Source organism: Octopus sinensis, linkage group LG7 (assembly GCF_006345805.1).
Source record: "Octopus sinensis linkage group LG7, ASM634580v1, whole genome shotgun sequence".
NCBI classification, from domain to species: domain Eukaryota; kingdom Metazoa; phylum Mollusca; class Cephalopoda; order Octopoda; family Octopodidae; genus Octopus; species Octopus sinensis.
The window spans coordinates 84,918,688-84,942,678 of record NC_043003.1 but is presented as its reverse complement, the minus strand read 5'-3'; the positions used below and the strand labels follow the sequence as shown (position 1 = coordinate 84,942,678).

Sequence of the window (23,991 nt, the reverse complement as noted above, 5' to 3'; positions counted from 1 at the left end):
ATGAATAAAAACACGAATATAATAATTACAAAATTTTTGGAGTATTAACGTAATTATATATAAGCATCCGTTACCTTTTTTATGTGTAGTAGGATTGGTTATGTCTAGAAATATATAAAATACATATTATTATACAACGAAAATCTGATTACAAAGTCATTTTCAATAATAGATACTATAGATATACAACATACCTTTTTTATGTTTCCTCTAATAATAATTTCAATAGCATGCACACGGAATATATTATTAGCATTTAATATACAATAAATATTGCTACTTTTGTTTATTACCTATTTCGGATTATATGAAAGAGACGACATCCAGTTTTAGCGTGAATTTATCAAAGTTATTTACCTTATACTACAAGGTAGATCGGTATAAGGATATACCAGTACCACTAACTGACGGTTTACGTTATGCAGGATACTCATTGCATGACTTTATCAGATATATATCGGGATTCATTGCCAAATTGTTTGCTATTCATCATACAAAAGATGTCTTAATAAATGAAGATTATAGCACTGAGATATAAAGCATGCTATTGGTATGCACAGTTTTGATGTTGTCACAGAAGGTTATGATTTGTTCAACTATTTCATAGTTCCCAAACTGATGTATAACTAACTATATCCTTTAAATTATAAAGCAATATAGTAAAACTAGGTTTTCTAAATGTAATTTTAAAAACACGTAAGTTTCAATACTATTTTTAAATTCATAACAATATCTAAACTTACATGCGTGTAATTTTCTAACTGCTTAAAATTCATGCATTGAAACATTACAATTTTCATAATAATCTCCTCTCTTGAAAAATATTTTATTGGTGATTACGGTAAGAGTTTTGATTCAATATATCGTTCATAAACTGGATCAGATTTCTTCAAAGTTTTTCCGGAACATTCTATATTTTACGCCATTCATATGAATGTAAATACTTTATCATCAAAATTTCAATCAATCGTTCACCTGAAACTTTTTCTTTCTTACACAATTTCATTTCAAGTTTTGATCAATTATCGTAAATCTATTATCATTCTTGGCTTTCTATCCAAATCAGTAATAAATATTTCTTAGAGACAATGTCCGTGAAGCACGTAATCTTCTGTTCCACTTAGTTTTCAACGTAAACCGAAAAGAAAGAGATGATCAACACAAAATTTTGGCGACACGTTGAATATTCTGTCAGTTGCTTACTTCAAGAATCTAACAATAAGGCGATGAATATTTTAATTATAAAATTCTTTGAAAATTAACTTATTTATATATGAGCATCACTTACTTGGTACACCTCCACCTGCTGATCTATTGTCTGAAAATATTTAAAATACATATTATTATACAAACAAATCTCATTGCAAATTCATATTCTGTAATAAATATTTGAAATATATTATATAACTTTTTATGATTACTCAAATAATTTCTGCAATCGCATGCTATAATTTGTTTCCATACTATTTTATATAATATAATTTATATGGACGACTATATATTAAGATGAAAATAAATGTGCTTTCCAATGAAAATCGTTTAATGCATTAGCACTACCAACAGTAATTGAAATGCAATGACATAACTATGATAAGTATATTTACCTCACCTTCAACATCGAAAAAAGGAACACGGCATATAATATCCGTATTTAATATCAAATAAATATTATTCGTTTTGTTAATTACATATTTTAAATTATGTGCTGCAAACATGGGCAGAGGTCCAGTAATTTTCTTGGGGATCTGTTCAATAGTTTACATGAAACCAAATAGTTCAGTGCAAATTTATTTTACCGCCTACAACAGGAGGTAATGCAATGATAATGTAGGCGGCATTTCAAGACATACCGAAAGGAGACAGATGACGAGCTGCTTAAGAATTTGTTATACCTGTTAAAGATTCTCCCTTGCGGTTACATCAAGAAATTATGAATAAATTATTGAATATTATAATTATAACATTTTTTGAGTAATTACATAATTATATATAAGCATCAATTACCTTTTGGAGTGTTAGTAGTAGTGACTGGGACTAGAAATACATAAAATACGTATTAGTATACAAAGAAAATCAAATTACAAGGTCATTTTCCATAATAGATGTTATGAATATACAGTGTATCATTTTTATGCTTAATAATATATTCAATCGCATGTCATCGTTTCATTTAATACTAATTCATGTAATATCAATGTCATGGACAGCTATATAGCTGTAGTGCATAGCTTTAATGTTGTCAGATGATGGTATGATTCGTTCAACTGCTACATATTCTCCAAAACCATGCATAACTATAACTATTTGTTTTCAGTTATAAAGCAATATAATAAAACGAGCTTTACAAAAAGCAATCTATAAACACTTAATTTCAAAACAGTTTTACAATTTGCGACAATGTGCAGAATCTACACTTACGTGCGTGTAATTTTGTGACTACTTAAATTTATATTTTGTAATTTTGAAATTTTCATTATGTTCTCCATTCTTGAAAATGATTTCATTGATGATTACAATAAGAGTACTTGATGAAATATAAGTTTCACGAACTGTATAAGATTTCTTCACTTACAATTTTTCTAGAAAATTCTATATTCAGGCCATTCATATGACCGTAAATTCAATCAAACATTCACCTGAAATGTTTTACTTCTTCCACAATTTTCAGTTCTAGCTCTGTTTCATTATCGTAAAAATATTATCATTATCGGCTTTCTATTCCATTTAACATTCTAACCATTTCTGAAACTAATACAGTATATCCAGGTCAGTAATAAATATTTCTCAGAGACACCGTCCGCGAAGCACGTAATTTTCTGTTCAACGTAGTTTTCTCAAAGAAAAAACACTTATTTACAATTACTTATACTTCAGTGTTTGAACAAAGCAACGAGTAATATTCTATAAAGTAAGTTACAGATTTGTATCAATATATAGCGAACTACAACAATACGTTTCATAATATTTACAAAATTTCAGAACATAAATATTTTCGTATTTTTATAATAGTTCGTAATGGACATATGAAGTGCTTCAAATATGGGCAGATGTCGGGTGATTTTGTTGGAGATAAATTCAATCGTTTACATCACATATGTATTTATCAGATATTTCTAGATATTCATGACCATATTCTGTGCTATTAATCATACAAATGTCATTAAAAGCCCTATATTATAGCACGCAGATATAAAGAATATTTTGATTCATAGCATTCTAACATTGTAATATTTATTATTATCACATCTCTTGAAAATGATATCATTGATAATTACGGTAAGAGCTCTCGATAAAATATATCTTTCACAAACTCGATCAGATTCTTCACTCACTATTTTTCTGGAAATTTCTATATTTCATGACATTCATATAACTGTAAATACTGCATCATTACCTGAATCCTTTTCACATCCTACACATTTTCAGATTCTGCTCGGTTTAATTGACTAAACTCTATTGTTATTTCTGGCATTATCTTCTGCTCATTATGCTAACTACATTCGAAACTGAGACAACATATCCATGTCAGTAGTAAATATTTATTAGAGGAAGTATTTGTAATGCATGTCATCTGTTTTTCAGTGTTGTTTTGCCAAAGTTCAAATATTGATTTACAATAACATATACTTCAGTGTTTGACCAAAGCAACAGGTAAAGTAAATTACAGTTATGTATCAATATTTAGCAAAATACACCAATACTTATTGTTTCACATAATTTTATAATATTTACAACTTTTCTTAAGTTTCTTAAACACTTAAGTTTCAATACTATTTCAAAATGTGCGACGATATGCACAATCTACACGTATGTGCGTGCAACTTTCTAATTACTTAAAATTCATACTTTCTAACATTGTAATTTTCATTAATTTCACATCACCTAAAAATGATATTATTGATGATTTGTTATGAGCCCTCGATAAAATATATCTTTCACAAACTCGATCAGATTTCATCACTCACAATGTTTCTGGAAATTTCTATATTTCATGTAATTCATATAACCATAAATACTGCATCATTTCCTGAATCCTTTTTACATCCTACATATTTTCAGTTTCTGCTCGGATTAATTGACCAAACTCTATTATTATTTCTGGCATTATCATCTGCTCATTATGCTAACCACATTTGAAACTGTGACATCGTATCCATGCCAGAAGCAAATATTTATTAGAGGTAATATTGGTAATGCATGTCATCTTTTGTTCCATAAAGTTTTACCAAAGTTCAAACTTTGTTACACAATAATTTATACTTAAGTGTTTCACCAATGCAACAGGTAAAGTAAATTACAGATATGTATCAATATACTCAACTCAGTATTTTGCGATGAATATTTTAATTATAAAATTCATTGAAAATTAACTTATTTATATATGAGCAACATTTACCTCTTGCTCTTCCAGGAGTTGGGCCAGTGTCTGGAAATATTTAAAATACATTTTATTACGTAAACATATCTGATTGCAAATTGATATTCCGTAATATAAATTTGGAATATACTATATATCTTTTTATGATTGCTCTAATAATTTCTTCAATCGATTGCTATCCCTTATTTCCGTACTACTTTATATATTATAATTGACATGGACGATATATATTAAGATGAAAAGATATGTGGTTTCCAATGAAAATCGTTTAATGCAATAGCAATATCAACACCAAACTGGATGAGATTTCTTCACTTAAATCCATACTTAGTAACTTTGTAATTTTCATTATTATCTCCTCACTTGAAAATAATTCATTGATGATTACAATAAGAGTTCTTGATGAAATATATCTTTCACATACTGGATGAGATTACTTCACTTACAATCTCTCTAGAAAACTCTATATTTCATGCCATTCGCATGACCGTAAATACTTTATCATCAGCATTTCAATCAATCATTCACCTGAGTATTATTACTCTTTACACAATTTCAGTTCTCGCTCTGCTTAATTATCCTAAATCTATTATTATTGGCTTTCTATTCTATTCGTAACACCGACCAATTCCGAAACTGAGAAATCATGAGGATTCTCATGTCAGTAATAAATATTCATTAGAGACAATATTTTAGATATATGTCATCTGTTCCACGTAGTTTTCCCAAAGTTCAAAGAACTGTTTTATAATAACTTATACTTCAGTGTCTTCACCAAATCAACACGTAACATTTTTTGTAGTTAATTTCATATCTGTATCAATATATAGCAACATACATCAATACTTATTGTTTGACTCCATTTTATAATATTTACAACATTTCAAAACATAAATATTTTCGTATTTTTATAATAGGTCTTAATGAAAATATGAATTGCTTCAAATATGTGCACAGGTCCAACAATGTTGTAGAAGATACTGTTCAGTCGTTTACATTAGCCCATATATTTAAGTGTAACTTTATTTTACCCCCTGGGACATGAGTTATTGCAATGATAATCTCGGCGGCATACAGAAAAGTGACAGATATCAAACTGCTCAGTATTTTGTTCGACGCGTTCAATATTCCGTCATGTGGTCACCTCAAGAATTTATCAATTAAACGATGAAGATTTTAATTATAAATTTCTTTGATTATTAACATATTTATATAAGAACATAATTTATCTTTTGCAGAGGTTTTATTAGCAGCAATTCTAGAAATATATAAAATACATATTATCACAGAAAGAAAATCTGATAGCAAAGACATATTTGATAACGTATATTATAATATACAATATATCATTTTATGTTTACTATAATAATATCTTCAATGGCATGCTATCATTTCATTCAATACGAATTTATATAATATCATTGTCATGGAAGGCTATCTCTCAAGATGAGAAAATATGGAATTCCCAATGAAAATCGTTATAATGAACGAGTGATTTTATAAGCAATATTTCCATGGCAATCTCTTAGGTATGATAATGTTATTTACGTTATCTTAATTGTGTAGTTTCCTATGAAAATTGTTCTTATGTGCAATTGATTCTATAAGCACTAAGGAATGTATATGATTGTTATTTTATATAGAAGAAATTTTGTTAGTTTTTTTAATTATTTTTTTCTGTTTATATGAAAGTTAGTTTTTTAATTACATATTTCGCATTATAAGAAAACACGACATCCGGTTTTATCATGAAGCTTTCTCAGTAATTTACCATATAAAACAAGACAGATCGGTATTGGGACATACCAGTAACACTAACATCCAGTTTACTTTATACAGAATTATCATTTAATGACTTTATCAGATATATCTCGGAATTCATTGCCAGTTTGGTTACTATTCATCATATAATAGCTATTAATAATGCAACATTAGAGCTCTGACATATAACAATACTGTGAGGCATAGCTTTAATCTTGTCACAGAATGGTATGATTTGTTCAACTGCTCCATATTCTCCAAAACCATGCATAACTATAATTATTTGCTTTTCAATTAAAAACCAATATAAAAACTAGGTTTGCTAAAAGCAATCTATAAACACAAGTTTCAATATTATTTTAATATTTGCGACAATGTGCAAAATCTACACTTACGTGCGTGAAATTTTGTAACTACTTAAATTCATACTTTGTAACTTTGTAATTTTTATTATTATTTACTCTCTTGAAAATAATTTCATTGATGATTACAATAAGAGTTTTTGATGAAATAAATCTTTCACAAACTGGATGAGATTTCTTCACTTACAATCTTTCTAGAAAATTCTATATTTCAGGCCATTCATATAACCGTAAATGCTTTATCATCAGCATTTCAATCAATCATTCACCTGAATCTTACTTCTTCCACAATTTTCAGTTCTCCCTCTGCTTAATTATCGTAAATATATTATCATTATCGGCTTTCTATTCTATTTATTATACTAACCACTTCTGAAACTAAGACAGTATATCCATGCCAGTTATAAATATTTTTTGAAGGCTATGTTTGTGATGCATGTAATCTTCTATAGCCCGAAGTTCAATCATTGATTTACAATAAATTATACATCAATGTTTTCCCTAAAGCAACATATAACATTCTTTAAAATAACTTTCAGATATGTATCAATATATAGCAGCGTAAATCAATATTTATTGCCTGACAACATTTCATTATATTTACATTTTAAACCATAAATAATTTCGTATTTTATAATAGTTCGTAATGAAACTATAAATTGCTGCAAATATGGTCACAGCAATTTTGTGGGGGATCTACTCCATCGTTTACATGAACTCAGATATTTTAACGTCTACGACAGGAGGTAATGCAATGATAATCTCGGCAGCATTTCAACGCATACCGAAGGGGGAGAGATGACGACCTGCTTAAGAATTTGATAGACCTGTTAAAGATTCTGCCAGGTTGTTAGCCCTAAGAACTATGAATAAAACGATGAATATTATAATTATAAGAATCTTTGAATATTAACATAATTATATATAAGCATTATTTACCGTTTTGAACTCCATTAGTACTGGTTACGCCTAGAAATATATAAAATACATATTATTATAGAAAGTATATCGGATTGCAAAGTCATTTTTCATAATAGATATTATGAATATACAATATATCCTTTAATGCTTGCTCTAATAACATCTTCAATGGCATGCTTTCCTTTCATCTCGAGATGAGAAAATATCTGGTTTCCAATAAAAATCTTTTTAATGAATTAGTGATCCTACCAGCACTATTTCAATGGCAAGGACATAGGTTTTTTAAGGTTATTTACCTTATCTTAAACATCGCAAAAAATACACACGCAATATATTATAGTTATTTAATATAGAATAAATATTATTAGATTTGTAATTACTTAATTTGGATTATATGGAAGACATGACATCAATACCTATTGGTTGGCAATATTTCATAATATTTACATTTTAAAACAAATATTTTCGTATTAGCATAATAGTTCGTAATGAAATTGAGAATTGCTTTAAATATCACAGCCCATCAGACTCAAGACACAAGAAATATTTTCTCAAATTGCTGCAGGATTTTCTTTCTTTCTTTTTTTTTTAAATATCATTGAATGAATGACTGCTTCCCACACATTGTGCGACGCTAGATTCATGAGAAATATTTAAACTGTTCACTAATATCCAATGAGTGTGAGAACACACCTTGCTGCCATGCTCCTGTACTAGAAATAGAAATGCTTGCATTCGTAAACGCCATTCTTAATACCAAAGGATAGACAGTGTTTACAGAGTGCAGTTTTTCTTCCTTTCAGAGACATGATGTCAATGTAAATAATAGATATTATTAAAGACAACGTGTGTAATGTACGTAATTTACTGTTCCATGTAGTTTTCCCTAATAAAGTAATTTTCAGCTAGGTATTAATATATAGCAACATACGTTGATACTAATTGTTTGGTATTGCTTAAAATAATTCCGTACAAGGTCAGGAAGAATGAGAGGTAGCGACGTGAGACAGAGTACAGAGAAATAGAGCTCGTTTGAATGGATAACTTTAATGTTGTGAGAGAACGAACATTTTTTTCATTTTCCTGCAAGTTCTTTCTTCACAGATGTCACTGTGCGAATATCCGGTTCCAAATAGTACATTATGTGTTGTAGGAATCATTAGAATATTTTGAGATTTCATATTAGCAAGAGTATGCTATCTTAATCCTCATAATGTTTTAAGGAACACACCTTGCTACTGCGTTTCTGTACAAAGTTTTTTCCATGGATTCATTCCCTTCCTAACACCATCGGGTATACTAATTCATTTTATCACAATTTTTCTTGGCACCAGTGTAATAGTTTGCCTCGTCTTAGTCATGCCTCAAAAGTCCTCGCATCCCTGCATGGTCTTTGCTCGAACTTTGAACATTTTGCAGCTGATACAGATTACACTTTTTACCTGTCACAAGCGCTTTGGAGTTTGTCTCACCTTCTGCAACACGATTCTGGCGTGTGTACTGGGTGCTTTCTCCCGTTGTGTGTGTTTGCTGAAATTGCTGAGCGGAGTGACAATCAATGTCATGAAAACTGCAAAAACTATGGAAAGAAGCCACAAAGCGGGAAGAAGAAAAATCCATAAAAATGTAGGAAAAACAACAAGAGTGAGTCACTAACTATGAAGAAAACCATGGAGACAAATGCATAATGAAAACGAAACCACAACAACACGAAGAAATACGAAGAAATCGAAAACAAACTTAGACACTAACACCAGAAGAACCGAACTGAGGTAACGAACCTCTAATTACCCAAGAACATACGCGGAAATGACCCCTGTCTCACCCCAAGTACAGACTAGAAACCTATATTCTACAATGCGGCGAGCTGGCAGAAACGTTAGCACGCCGGGCGAAATGCGTTGCCGTATTTCGTCTGCCGTTACGTTCTGAGTTCAAATTCCGCCGTGGTCGGCTTTACCTTTCATCCTTTCGGTCGATAAAAAGTACCAGTTACCGCACGCTGGGGTGGGGTGCAAAACTTAATTCCTTTGTCCTTCATATAAAAGATATGAACCATCCCTCCCACTTACATGGAAACCACAACGCCGAGATCAGAAAACGGAGACATGGTGACACATTCCTTTTTGATGGAGAAGATACTAAAATCACACACCAGACCCGATAATACACAAAATTTAAATGAACACACACACAACATATAGACCCGAAGATCATAAATTTGTCAAACGAGAATGAGATGATCCTCCTATTAAAAGGTTTCAAGTTTACCCCGACACCTACACCTAATCTCATAGAACTGGAATCTGATACTGAACACTTCAACCGCCACCTCCGACTTATAGAATTCTTCAGCAATAAAGATTTAAATGATGAATAATAGTCAGAAATAAATCCCACTTCATCCGCTACAAGGGAAAGGACAAATATTTAGACGTATATATAGGCACGATTTAAAAAATTTCCCCTAAATACCCACAGATGCAAACAAAACCTTCGTGAAGAAGAAAAGGAAGCCTTACAAACACAAGAATGAATGAAAATGACATCTCAGTCATCCTAAAAGAAAAAAACAATAATGAATAAAATCAGGAGACTAATCAATGAATTCCAAATTCCTTCACAGACAAGGAGAAATATTATATATGCAGCTTCTGTAATCAAAGAGAGTAATTTCTACGGATTACCAAAAACCACAAAAGCTCCGAAATACAATGTGCCATAAATAAGAAGAACCAATACGTAAAAATAATAGGCCCTTCTGACCTCAAACTAAGACCAATAGTTGCTGGAAATCAAAACACCAAACACAACAACTAAGTCATTTTTTGGATATACTCCTAAAACCTTGTAGCTTTTAATACCCAATATTTACATGATGGTATAGATTTCATCCAACAATCCCTTCCACTGTCGCAGAAGGTTACTATACTCAGCACCTTGTTTTTGTGATGGCACCAATCTCTATACTAATATACATCACACTTTTTAGGCCTAGAAGCAATCAAATACCGGGTAGTTAGAGGAACACAGAGAGACGGATAAATGAACGTTTCAAACACTGACTTCATCACCAAGGCACACACACCTAGTACTAGAGGAAAATACCTTTAGATTCGACAATAAAACATATCGACAAAAAATGACACGGCCATGGGTACGCGGTTTACGATCTCATATGCAAACTTAGTAATGGGATACTTGGAAGAAAAACTTTATGAGGAAGTAGAAAAAACTTTTGATCAGGAGTTCAAGAAATATATTAAAAAGTGGAAACGCTTCCTTGATGATTGCTTCATCTTCTGGGACAAATCGAATGAAGATCTAAATATATTTAACAATATACTGAACACACTTGACCCATCCTTCAAATTCACGACAGAATCCATTTGCAATGAACTACCATTCCAGGATATCCATATAAAAATACAGAACTCCACAGTCACAACAAACATATTTTATAAAACACCGACACCAACCAATATTTAAATTTCTACTCTTGCCATAGACGCATCTGTGCTATAATGACTGACCCCAAAATACGTGAAATCCGACTCAACGAAATCAAAGGCTTCCCCACAACACAGAAATACCCCTTAGGATTAATTAATGAGGGAATTAAAAAAGCGATGGAACTGAATATCACACATCTACGAATACCTAAGGAAAAAGTTAATGAAAACACGATTCCGTTCATAAACACACATAGTCCTGGAATTACCATCTTCCACGAACTTACCTGTACTCCTACAAAGACCCAAAATGAAAAATCTGATTGAAAAAAAACACCTTACGGAATAGCAGATGCCAACCAAAAAATCTTAAAAAACACCTCACAAGGGCAGAATTCAAATCAGAGAATGAATCTGAATTCTTAGTAAAAGAATGTGGAGTTAGAAGATGTGGAACACAAACAACATCAACAACTTCAAATACTTGGAAAGGGGTTTCTTACATAAAATTCAAACGCGGATCCTTTTCAAAATGCAGACATGAACTGCAAAAGGCAAAACCTCATATACTGCATTACCTGCCCAAACTGCTAAGAAATTACATTGGTGAAACAAATAATTCCCTCTGGCCAACGTGCAAGAATCCACAGGCAACATATCCGACAAGAGGAATTACGCAAGATTCCATTAAGTAAGCATCTGGAAATATGCAGCCTCCAAAAGTTAAACATTTTCCCTTTTACAAATGTGCACGGGACGATCTGCATTACTGAAAAGCAATGGAACTAGATTTCATCAAAAATTCTCTCCAAAATGAATGTTTTAAGGTAAAGTCGAGAATTTGAATACTTTATACCAAATGTGGTACATCTCTACAAATGTTCAGATATATGTGTGTAGCATTGGGATGTTTTTATTTACGTATATATACATACATTCATATATATATATAAATATAATATATAATATATATATATATATATGAATACAAAAATGGGGCATCCAGACAGTTAGATGATACAAAAAGAGACAAGAAAAAACAAGGAGGAGTCATTCCTCAGTCGAGTTCCAGATTATTTTTGCAGTTTCGTCGAGTATACCAGCCGAAACTGAAAATAATCTGGAACTCGATTGACGAAAGAAAACTCCGAATGAACCGTTTTGTTTTTTTTTTCTCTGTCCCTTTTTGTATCATCTAACTGTCTGGATGTCTTTTTGTCGCCGGTTGCGTTCTTGTCCCATTTTTTTGTATTTCTTATATAGCTATAGCGGCATGCGTACACTTTGGACTCTCATATATATATGTGTGTGTGTGTGACCTCGTGTGTACCGTTGGCAATTTTTTTCCTCTGTCTTCCCTTCTCTGGATCTTTCCTTCTCCTATGTTTCCGACGAAGAGCTCCGCTCGAAACGTTAAACCCTCCTTCTTTCCTTCTTTCCTGAGCGTCCAATAATACTATATTTGTTCCACGTCCTCGCGTTGTTGTGTGTTTTTTTTTGTGAATTCTTGTTTGGATTAACTATATATATATATGTATGTATGTATTCTTTTAGTATATTTTATTTGTTGATTGATTTTTTAATTGTTTTTGCAAATTTATATTAATATTTTTTAATGCAGAACTACATTTCATCAAGAATTCCCTCCAAAAATGAATGTTTGAAGGAGTAACAGGACATTTTATATTCTAAATATAAATTTTATTTGACAAGTTCGAGAATTATGAACAAGATGTTTTTCAAAATTCTGACGACTTTTTTCTCAAAACATATATATATATAAGCATAATAAATCTCTGAACGACACGACAATGTGAAGTATATTTGCCATTTAAAATGGCTAACCACTAGAGAGGATGCTACTGTAGCTTGTAGCCCCAGGAGAACACCTCCAGTTGGCTATACATATATATATATATATATATATATATATTAATATGAAGCAGATCATACTCAGTCCAACCAGGCACAAAAATGTCCAGGACCTCTGGACAGAACTGACAATGTATGGCCCGGAATTAACTAAAGATAAACTCCGCACAGATGGCGCTCAAACCCTATCGAGCCTAAATTTCTATAAGGCTGACTGGAAGTAAGTTGAAAAACAAATACTCCAGCAAGACTGGACTAAAAGCATCTCTATGCATGACATAGATGTGAAACTCAATAAATTAATGTCAATTATGCGAGTCATACGCATTAAATATGTCCCTGAGAGGGGAACCAATACACACAAAAACATCATTCCCCGAAACAGGAGAATACACCTGCGGCGGAGAATAACGATCTCGAATCATTTAAACAAACACCTTAATAACCGTGTGAAATCTCACTTGACAGAGGAACTCCTCGATATAGAAAATGAACTCAAAATTTCCCATGAAAAAGAAAGAGAAGAAAGACATATCTGGACATTCGAAAATATAAAAAGAAATCCTAAAGCCTTCTACACGTTGTCAAAGTAGTCTGACTCAGCACGATATAAGGTAGGACCACAATTTGCTAAGAACGGTTCACTAACCGCAGACCCAGAGAATGAGTTAAGCACTAAATAAACAATTCCGAAGTGTTTTCACTCCTCCACTGGAAAATATGCAAATAAACAAGCCGAAGGAGTTTTCTATGTAATGAATATATTCGGAAAAGAGGCAACCATTGATTACATCGACATAACACAAGAGTATGTAATATCGGCCATTGATGAGATGAGATCAAACTCAGCAACAGGCCCAGATGGACTCCCGTCTGTTCTCTTAAAGACATGTAAAAAGGCTCTTGCAAAGCTACTACAGATACTCTTTCAGAGTTTCCTTGCATATGGTAAACTTCCCAACATGAACAAAGAGGGTTTAATATGTCCTGTCCATGAGGTAGGGAGCAGAGCAGATGCTAAAAACTACAGTCCCATCTCTTTGTCCTCACATGTTAGCGAGACAATGGAACGTATTGTTAGAAAAAGGCTGATCACATTCCTAGAAGAAAACAACCTTCTCACAAACACGTAACATGGCTTCCGTCCAGGGAGGAGCTGTTTCACACAGTTGCTGCAGCACTTTGACTGGATACTGAAGCAATAGCTAAACCAGTTAGCTCTAGACGTGATATACCTCGACTTTACCAAGGTCTTCGACCAGGTTGATCATGGGATGATATGTCACAAGCTGCGAATCCTTGGTATTGCCGAGAAACTGGGAGAGTGACTTCATGACTTTCTGAAGAGCAGGAGTCAGACAGTTGTAGTCAGGAGTCAGACAGTTGTAGCCAATTTGCAGCTTAGTCCCACAGAGAACTGTACTGGGGACACTACTATTGACGGTAGCCCTCTCAGACATACTCTCCACCGTACAATCAGCCAATCTGACCGGTTATGCTGACGGCACAAAAGTATCGCAAGTAATAAGGAACCCAGAAGACATCATAAAACTTCAAAAATACCTGAATGAAATCTACAAATGGGCTAACAAATATAGTATGCAATTCAATGCTATGAAATTTCAGGCACTCCACTATCGGTCCAATACCGGAATACACTGGGCCAGAAGGTAATACGATCCCAGAGTCAGAGTCGGTGCGGCTTCACATGAGCAATTATGCAACATTCTATGTGCATATTACCAAGATGGCAACACTGTGCAGGCGAGTGGCTGACTGGCTGGACTCTGAGGACATTCAGAACCAGGAAAAGGAAGGCCCTGCTACACCTATGGAAGACTTTCGTTCTCAGCCGCTTGGAATACTGCTCCTAAGTATGGTCCCCAGATAGTGTGAAACAAACTGTGGAACTTGATTTGTTTTTGTTTGTCAAAGATTTTTCGTTGCTACTTTCAAACTTTTCAATAACTTTCTTAGTCCGTTACGGAGGCGGCCTTTCTCTGCTTGAGATATTGTTGCGTGATGTGTGTGCATGCTACCCACCAACCTACTTACCTGCCCACCTACCTACACCTACCTACCTACCTACTTACCTACCTACCTAACTACCAACCAAACTAATTACCAACTTGACTGCCTACTTACGAATGTACCTATGCATTTACGCTGTATGGGTGATATCTGTGGCATTGGGGTATCCCTACCTTCTACGTGTATTTCCTGTTAAGTATAGGTAATGCATCATTTATGAGGACGTATTCTTGTAATTGTATAAGTGATTGGTCCTTTGGGTGTCTGGACTTCAATTCGGCCCAGGTTGCCGCCGTGTTGGTCTTTGTCATGTTGATAGAGTATGAATGACAGTGTCTTGTCGTTATACTCTCTCCAATGCATGTTTAGTCTCTCCGCTATACTCCTAGAAGTCTCCGCAATGTATGCCGTGTTTCTGTCCTTACAAACTCTTTCCATGCACCTTATGTTGTAGACCACGTTCCTAGTTTTATAGTTAATACTGGGGTTAAGGTTACATACTGCACAATTTTCATTAGTGCATGTGGTATTCTCGAAGGTGTACGCCCTACATAAATATGATCTGATGCAGCTCCCTAGTTTCTGAGTGATTTAATGTTGAATTTGGTGTCCTTCATAACCTTCCTAAATCTACGGGCTAATTCTCCATGAGGTGTAGCCTCTATAGACATCACACTTTGTACTTATCAGCCTTTTACAATATGTTCAATCTGTTTGCTTCGTCACAAATCCTCGGTATACTATTCCAGTCTTTATTTCGGTATCTACGACAGGTACCACTGGTATCATTACATATATCTAATTTCTTAACTGACTCCCCTGTATATTCGAATCCCATCTTTCTGGTTGTATTCAGAGAATTGCATGTTGTGCATGAAGTTCTGTACATGTCTCTTTGTTACATAAGGTTCGCATAGGGGGAACAAATTATTCTTTATCCTAAGTCTACGAATAGTATACTAATTTTCATATTGTGTGACAAGGTTGGATTCCTGTGAACAATATATTTTGAAGCTATGGGTGGAGGAGCTGTGCTTAGCTGTTTTTCAGTCGCTAACCAAGGATCAGTATTAAGGTATGAGAGTCTGTTGTTAGGGTACGCATATATGTATATTATCTATATTATATGAGTGAACGCCACGCATCTATTTCCAAGTAAGTTTTATCTTAATAATCCTGATGCAACATTATTCTATCACTATCTCTATTTCTCTCGCTCTTCCTCTTTCTATATTCTTTTTATCTTTCCTTTTTTCTCTCTCATCCTTTCTCTAATTCTTCTCCTCCTCCTTCACCTTTCTCTATCTACCCCTGTCTCTCCCTCACTCTTCCTCCTTGACTCTATCGTTGCTCACGCGTGACCAGCGGCCATCTTTCTTCTCCTAACTCGAATTTCTTTCTTTCTTCTCGTTCAGCTACAGGGATAGCATGAATTTTTGTCTGTCACCTGTCAAAGCTTGTTTCTCCAACGTTCATCACTTTACCTCATTATGGCTTAACAGCCCTTACCGTTTGTTTTCACTGTCCTGCTTTTGTTACCAATTTTGACCCTTCGCAAATCCCAAATTTTATTAAATTTGCTTTGCGGGAGCAACTGTTTTGACGAAGACGCATCTTGTCCTAATGCTCGGAATGCGAAGTAGAAAAAGCAGTGAACAACTGATGAAGGGATTGTTCTTTATGTTGCCTGTCTTGTTTTTCTATTTGTTTCTTTCGTTTTCCATGTTTTTGTTTTTCATATTCTATCTCATGTTGTTTACGTTTTTTTTTTACGGCTTATGCATGTGTATATACATATATATGTAAGTATGTACATGTATGTATATATGCATATATATGTTATTTATATTATTATATGATTAAGCGCCACGCATCCATTTCCAAGATAGTTCAATCTATAGTTACCTTGATACTTTGGTGAATGGAGCTAGCTATGTACTGGATGATGATTGGTGATCTTCCCCGTTCAGATGTGGTAGGGGCAGAATATACAGTGTTCCGAAATTAAGGCAACAGAAGTTTCAGGCTTCAATAGCTATCTTTAAATGTGATACGATATGAAAATTATACATCATTATAAAAGCTTCGTGTGTTTTCTTTGTGTTTCAGACTATATAAATTCACACTTTGGAGTGTATCTGGTTCCGTCGAACTTTGGAGTGTATCTATCTGGCTCGTAAATCGACGTCAAAATCAAGTTAGTTATGGTTTGGGCGACTGTGACAGCCACTAAAAGGTCTTCCTTCGTTTTTTGTGCCATCGTGGGTTAAAATTACCAACTAGCGATTCATTGGGGATATTCTGGAAGCTGAACAGCTTCCATGGGTGAATGTACACTTTCAAGACGCACCTTGGCGCCTCCAATAGGACTCGGCACCATCCCACAGCTTCAAACAGACACAACAATATTCCGTCGTTCATAGGCAAGGATGTATGGCCCTCAAAAAGCCCCGATCTCAATCCGTTGGATTTTTCTGTCTGGCTCATGCTCGACACTGCGCTAGGAATGGATTTCGATTCTGCAAGAACAGCTGCTTACCATATGTGAACCATTTGCACTTCGATTTAAGGCCGTGATTCGAAACAGAGGTGATCATATCGAATAAATGTGGTATTGTCATAATTGTGTTTCCTTTATGATTGTACTGCAATGCTAGATGCGAAATACAACAATATTTTACTTTGACAAAATTGAAAAAAAAATTGGTTGCCTTAATTTTGGGTCACCCTATGCTTGTGTATAGTTTGACCCCAAAGTCTCAGGCAGAGAAGCACAGCATCTGTAATGGACTAAGAAGAAAGATATTGAAAGGGTTCCAATCGGCAACGAAAGAACTTTGACAAACAAAAACAAAACCAATGTATCAATGTTTAACCAAATCAATCAAACAATCGATTGGTTTGTTGGATATGCAACCAATTGACTAATAATAAATTGAACTAGTGGAATTGAACCAGTGAGTGTGTTAATAGTATTAGCATAATGACTCTTCCTAGATACAACAATATATACACACATACACTCACACACACACACAAGCACACACACACACAAGCACACACACACACAAGCACACACACACAAGCACACACACACACAAGCACACACACACACTCTCTCTCTCTCTCTCTCTCTCTCTCTCTCTCTCTCACGCAAACATATATACGCACACATACATTCAAACATATATAACAAAACCTGGGAGAAGGTAGGCGTGGCTGGAACAAGGGACACTATGGAGGGTGTAATGGCGCTTCGGCATAGCGAAGCAGTTCCTTAACAAGGAGAATGCCAGAAGGTTGTTGTTCAGTCCTCTCCTCAACATCACATCACACTTTGAAGGCTATGCGTTTGCAATCCAGGAACAGGATATTGCCACAAAGTATCTGGTGAACATGAGAGATAGTGACGCTCTTGTAATCCCAAAGATCAACTGTATGTGTAAGCTATGTCATGTTTCTGTGGAAGACATCACGCATGTGATTAGCAGCTGTCCTAAAATGTCATCACGATACTACCTCCCTATGCAGCACGATGTTGCTAAAACAACTTACAATGCCATCCGCAAAAAAGAATGTCCTGAAATAAACTTAGAAAATCCCTCTGTTATGGAATACATTCACAAACAACAACTTAAGGAAAACTGGTGGAATATTCCCATCAAAACTTCTGTCAAATGTAAACATTAACAGGTCAGATATTGTTGTTTGGGATAAAGGGGCAAAGGTATGTACCGTCATATAGGTCAGCTGCCCTGCAGATATAAATATCTCTCTGAAAATCAAAAGAAAAGAAGATATATATGGACATATATATCATCTAGCTCTATATTCATAATCATACCAATAATAATTGGAGCACTAGGAGAATCTGAATAAACAGGGATTTTCAGAAAGAGAAATCGACCGGCTAATTCGTACATTACAAGTGCAACCTGTGACTGGAAGAGTAAAAATATGCAAACTTTTCTCAAGTTACAAATGTGAATTTATCTGTGTTAACTACATCCCAAAGATGGAGTCATGTATCTTTGTTGGAAACCGGCGACCTCCCCAATGGAAGATTTATGATAATTCAGAAATAGAAGAGACAGACATACATACATGCATACATGCATACGTACATACATTCTCAATATGGAAAATACTTAGCACTCAAATGATTTGAATTTACACTCCGAAATTTTTATCAGGGACGGAGTCCACGAAGTAATGGGTGGCTATGAGAGAAATTCAGGTGAGCAGATAAGGATACATGATGTATGTATGCATGTATTTATGTAACGGGAAGCTTTATGAAAATAGACAAAAGACGAAGGCAGGTGGAAAACAAACAAACAATTGTATTAGTATGGCGCTCAGGAAATATAAATAAAACAAGTCTTTAACGTTTCGAGCCTACGCTCTTCAACAGAAAGATACACAGAGAGAAAAAAAACACAGAAAGAAGGAGAGAAAAAAAAAACATATATGTATGTACGTACATATATAGATACATGTATATGCTAAACTGGTAACACGATCTCTCTTTTTCCTTCTCTCTCTCTCCCTATATATATAAATATATGTATGTATGTATGTTATGTATGTATGTATGTATGTATGTATGTATGTATGTTATGTATGTATGTATGTATGTATGTATGTATGTATGTATGTATGTATGTATCCATCCATATCTGTAATAGAAAGTGCTAGTTTAGTGAAATAGTAAAAAAAATAGTATATCACACGATACTCACCTGAAACTATGGCCACAACGACGATGAGAAGATATATAGTCTTCATGATGTTTACTTAAGAAAGTCAACGATCACAATAAAGCGGAGACTAATTTTTTTCTTATATATATATGTTCAGTGTTATCAAAGTGTTGATATAACTAAGATTATTGCTATTGGTTACATAAGTTCTTCTGTAGGAAATACTTTCCGGGGGATACAGAATTAGTTATAAACAAACAAATAAATAATGTTTCCACTACTACTACTACTACTACTACTACTACTACTACTACTACTACTACTACTACTACTACTACTACTACTACTACTACTACTACTACTACTACTACTACTACTACTACTACTACTACTACTACTCCTCTCCTCCTCCTCCTACTACTACTACTACTGCTACTAACTATCTACTACTACTACTAGTACTACTACTACTACTACTAACTACTACTACTACTACTACTCCTACTACTACTACTCCCCTCCTCCTAAATAATATACTACTACTAGTGCTACTCATATAGTGCTCATGGGAACTCCTCATATCCTGCGCAAAATACTTTCTATGTAATCTCAATGTTTAAAACAAACATAATTTTCGGTTTAAAAAAAATTTTTTTTTTAGACATTCATTAGAACAACACCAAAAACTCCACCCCCAAATATATGGCACACTAGGCATAACAACAACATGAACTTCCAACCTGTTGTCTCTTGAGGTCTCTGGGTGAGACTTGGAGCCAACTTGTACAAATATAAAGCAAAAGTCAAACATAGAATAATAATAATAATAATAATAATAATAATAATAATAATAATAATAATAAAATATAATAATGATAATAATAATAATAATAATACTTTCTACTATAAGCACAAAGCCTGAAATTTTAGGGGAAGGGGCAGTCGATTAGATCGACCCCAATACGTAACAGATACTTAATTTATCAACCCCGAGAGGCAAAGTTGACCTCAACAGAATTTGAACTCAGACCGTAAGGACGGACGAAATGCCGTTCAGCATTTTCCCGCCGTGCTGTTCTGCCAGCTCGCCAATTTTAATAACAACAACAAAATATAATAATAATAATAATAATAATAATAATAATAATAATTATTATTATTATTATTATTATTATTATTATTATTATTATTATTAAAGAAGACGAAGAAGAAGAAGAAGAAGAAGAAGAGGAAGAAGAAGAAGAAGAAGAAGAAGAAGAAGAAGAAGAAGAAGAAGAAGAAGAAGAAGAAGAAGAAGAAGAAGAATATGGGGCGAGTAAAAGATAAGAGATGTTACATGTTACAGTATGACTGAAAGCTTGGTGGGGCGGTGAAGTAGTGAAACATATTCAGGTAATGCAACAGAGACATTTAAATGCGTAGGGTTTTTCTAAGGATGTGGACAGTACTTGTCAGTACAAACTTATGGATTTCTCTGAGACATGGTTCTTCTGAGATCTTATCTAGATGTTTCTGACATCCCTTTTGTATCATACCTAGGGCACCTACAATAACAGGAACAGTTCTCGCTTTAAGATGCCGCTTCTTTCGTATTTCAATTTCCAAGTTCTTACGTTAACTTAGTTGCCAAACACTTACATCTCTTAGTTTATCAGTGGGAACACATTATTATTATTATTATTATTAGTATCATCATCATCATCATCATCATCATCATCAGCATCATCATCATCATCATTGTTATTAATGCAGCGAGCTGCTACAATCGTTAGTATGCCATGCAAAATGATTAGCTGCATTTCGTCCGTCTAGAGTCCAAATTCCGCCGAGGTCTACCTTGCCCTTCATTCTTTCATGGTCCATGATATAGGTACCAGTTAAACCATGGGATCGATGTAATCGACTTTCCCCCTCCACCGAACTTGCTGGCCTTGTGCCAAAATTTGAAACCATTACTATTATTATCATCGTTCAACATTTGGTAGTTTCAAGCAAATTATACTGCATCACCTGCTACACTTCTGTGATGCTGGGCTGTGCAGCATTGTATGTTCTATTTTGTTATTGTTGTTGTTGTTGTTCGGAGTGTGCAAACTCTTCAAAGTATTGTATTGCGTCAGTTCCTTTGTTATGGGATGTAGTGCAATCTTTTGTTGCATTAATGTCTGTATTGTATGTTGTGCGTGTAGTGCGTTGGTTAAATTGCCTATCGGTTGCAGTTTATTTCATTGGATATTTGCTGTGTCTTGTGTTTGTGAATTGTTTTGTTTAGGTTGTGTAATCAAATTGATAGTGTCTTGCGTAGGATGCAGGCTGTTCCTAGCAGTGCTCTATTTTGTACAATGTGTAGTATTGAGAGTCCAGATATAGCTTCAACGTTTTTCTTCGTAGGTTTTTTTATCATGCCCAATGCTCCAATTATCAATTATTTCTTATATTTATTTCATTAGGTGATTAATGAATAACTGGAATACAGACTTATGTGGACAAATTTTAGTGAAGGTTAACTTTAAAAGTGGCATATTTCAGGGAGAGACTACCGTCATTGTTGTTTGCGATTTGCATAATACCCTTACACAGATACTACGGAAAGTGACATCGGAGTACACCTTGAAAAGTGGAGAAAAATTAAATCACCTGTTATATATGGATGACTTAAAGATTTTTGGAAAGAACGAACGTGAAATAAATGATCTAATTTCAACAGTGCAAATATTCAGTCAGGATATCGAGATAGAATTTGGGATTAAAATGTGTGGTGTGCTTATCATGAAAAAGAGCAAAGTAGTGTCGTCCGATGGTGTAGGACTACCCAACGGTGAGAGAATCAAGGATGTTGAAATTGTAGGATATAAGTATCTGGGTATTTTGAAGTATGACAAAATCAAGGAGAATGGAAGAGTGAAATAAAGGAAAGCTTTAGGCGAGAATATCTAAGAACCAAATTAATTATGGGAAGTATGAGCTTGAAGAGTGATGACAATGAACAAGGATATCGATAGATTTAATGTGATATCGATAGATTTAATGTGCCTAGAAAGAAGGGAGGAAGAAGCCTCATAGGGTGCAAGATCTAGGTTGTCAACGAGAACAGTCTGGGGCGGTGCATCAAACAGCAGAGTAAATCCTTGCTTGCCGCAGCTAGAAATAGCAACATGATAACTACCAAAAATGTGACGCGCTGAAAATTATTTAAGAAACTAGATGAGGAAGAAAGAACAACTGGAAATGAATGTAGAGACATTACCTCAGAGAAATCTAAGATTAAGACAAGACTAACACATGAAGATGGATAAGGAAAAGTGATCTGAAAGGATGAACTGAGATATTGATATGCAACACCCAGGAACAAGCTCTGAGAACTAATAACAGCAAGTTCCTAATAAATAACAACAGTTAATCGCCCCCTTGTAGGATGTGTGGCAGTAAAAACGAAACAATCACACTTTGAGAGTTAAGGTAGCAAACTGGCACAGATTCACTTCAAAAGGCTGCACGATAACTGGCTAAGTTTGTTCACTGAAGACTGTGTGAAAAGTATGGCCTAGGAAGAGCACGGAAATGGTACGAACATGAACTGGAGGGTGTCACTGAGAACAATAAGTATAAGATCTTGTGGAATTTTTAGTTCAATGTGATTCCCCAGCTGATGCTCGGAAACCAGAAATTGTTGTGGTAGATAAAAGGAAAAAGGAAACTAAGATCATAGATATTGCCATACATGAGGATGCACGCGTAGTTGAGAAAGAGTTGAAAAAGGTAGAGAAATACAAATTACTAAAAAAAAGGAAAATACAAAAATGTGAGCAATGAGGAAAGTAACCGTTATTCCAGTAGTTCTAGGGGCCCTCGGAGCACTAACAACCAGATTCGAGAAATATGTCGGAGAAATTGGAATTGACATGAGGGTAGAGCAGGCCCAAAACCTATTCTATTGGGGACAGCTATTGAGATTGATGCTTGAGTGTCTTCAATGATAAATTAACAACCAAGTGCCAAGTTTTATAATTTGCCGAAAGAGACCTTTTTTTAGACATTCATTAGTACAACCCCCCCCCCAAATATATGGCACACTAGGCATAACAACAACATGAACTTCCAACCCTGTTGTCTCTTGAGGTCTCTGGGTGAGACTTGGAGCCAACTTGTACAAATATAAAGCAAAAGTCAAACATAGAATAATAATAATAATATTTTCTCAAAAAGAAGTGGAGAAACTGTCAATGTACAAAGATTTCGAAACTGAAGTATTCAATATTTGGAGCATTAAGTCAAAAACAATACCAGTAATAGTTAGAGCATCTGGTATGATAAAAACATATCAAAAACGTAGACACCATACCTGGACCTTCAACACTGGACGCTATCAAAAGGAATAATACTGTTAGGAACAGCAAACATCCTACGCATGACACTATCAAGTCAATAGTGCAACCCAAACAAGACAATCCATGAGCACTAGACACTCTCTATAAAGTAAATGCCCAATAAAGCAAACATGTACTCTTCAA

The 23,991-nt window shown here is 34.3% G+C and overlaps 1 protein-coding gene and 1 long non-coding RNA gene across 2 annotated transcripts in view; one reads left to right on the top strand and one right to left on the bottom strand.

Moving 5' to 3' along the window:
- Window positions 1-20,729, top strand: part of LOC115213771 — a 47,116-nt gene extending 26,387 nt beyond the window's left edge. Inside the window, exon 7 of the transcript XR_005000094.1 lies at window positions 20,711-20,729. The gene's annotated coding sequence lies outside the window, so the exon portion shown is untranslated. The remainder of the gene's footprint in view (window positions 1-20,710) is intronic.
- LOC118764292 lies at window positions 11,578-18,983 on the bottom strand. Its single transcript, XR_005000096.1, has 3 exons — window positions 18,933-18,983; window positions 15,109-15,113; window positions 11,578-11,588 (listed from the first exon to the last, which is right to left on the bottom strand). It is a non-coding gene; the product is annotated as an uncharacterized LOC118764292 (long non-coding RNA).
- Window positions 20,730-23,991: the final 3,262 nt, after the last annotated feature.